We start from the raw sequence: 592 nt of genomic DNA on the forward strand, positions 1-592 counted from the left end.
TTTGCGGCAAAGGATTCGCCTATAGCAGCGTACTCCGTAATCACACCAGGACTCACACAGGTGAGAAACCTTACAAATGCCAGACTTGCGGGAAACGTTTCTCTCGAAGTAGTCACCTCGGGGAACACATAAGAACGCACACAGGAGAGAAACCCTTCAAATGTCAGATTTGCGGCAAAAGATTCGCACATACGTATACACTCAGTAGACACACAAGGACTCACACAGGTGAGAGACCCCTCAAAAGCCATACTTGCGGCAAAGGGCTCATTCAAAGTAGCAAACTACGTGAACACATGAGAACGCATTCAGGTGAAACACCCTACAAATGCCACACCTGCGGGAAAGGATTCACTCAAAGTAACCATTTACATGTGCACACGAGGACTCACACAGGTGAAAGACCCCACAAATGCCGCACTTGCGGGAAAGGATTCACTCAAAGTAGCCATTTACATGTGCACATGAGGATTCACACAGGTGAAAGACCACACAAATGCCACATTTGCGGGAAAGGATTCACTCAAAGTGGCCATTTACATGAGCACATGAGGACTCACACGGGTGAAAAGCCTTAGGTTGCTGGAATCGC

General features: G+C 47.8%; 1 protein-coding gene across 4 annotated transcripts in view; it reads left to right on the top strand.

Annotated features, from left to right (window-relative positions):
• Nucleotides 1–592, top strand: part of LOC113202819 (zinc finger protein 791-like) — a 10,766-nt gene that overhangs the window by 4,198 nt on the left and 5,976 nt on the right. The gene's annotated exons all lie outside the window — the stretch shown is intronic.

The sequence above is a fragment of the Frankliniella occidentalis genome, unplaced genomic scaffold, assembly GCF_000697945.3.
Source record: "Frankliniella occidentalis isolate FOCC.00 unplaced genomic scaffold, Focc_3.1 Scaffold28, whole genome shotgun sequence".
Classification (NCBI taxonomy): domain Eukaryota; kingdom Metazoa; phylum Arthropoda; class Insecta; order Thysanoptera; family Thripidae; genus Frankliniella; species Frankliniella occidentalis.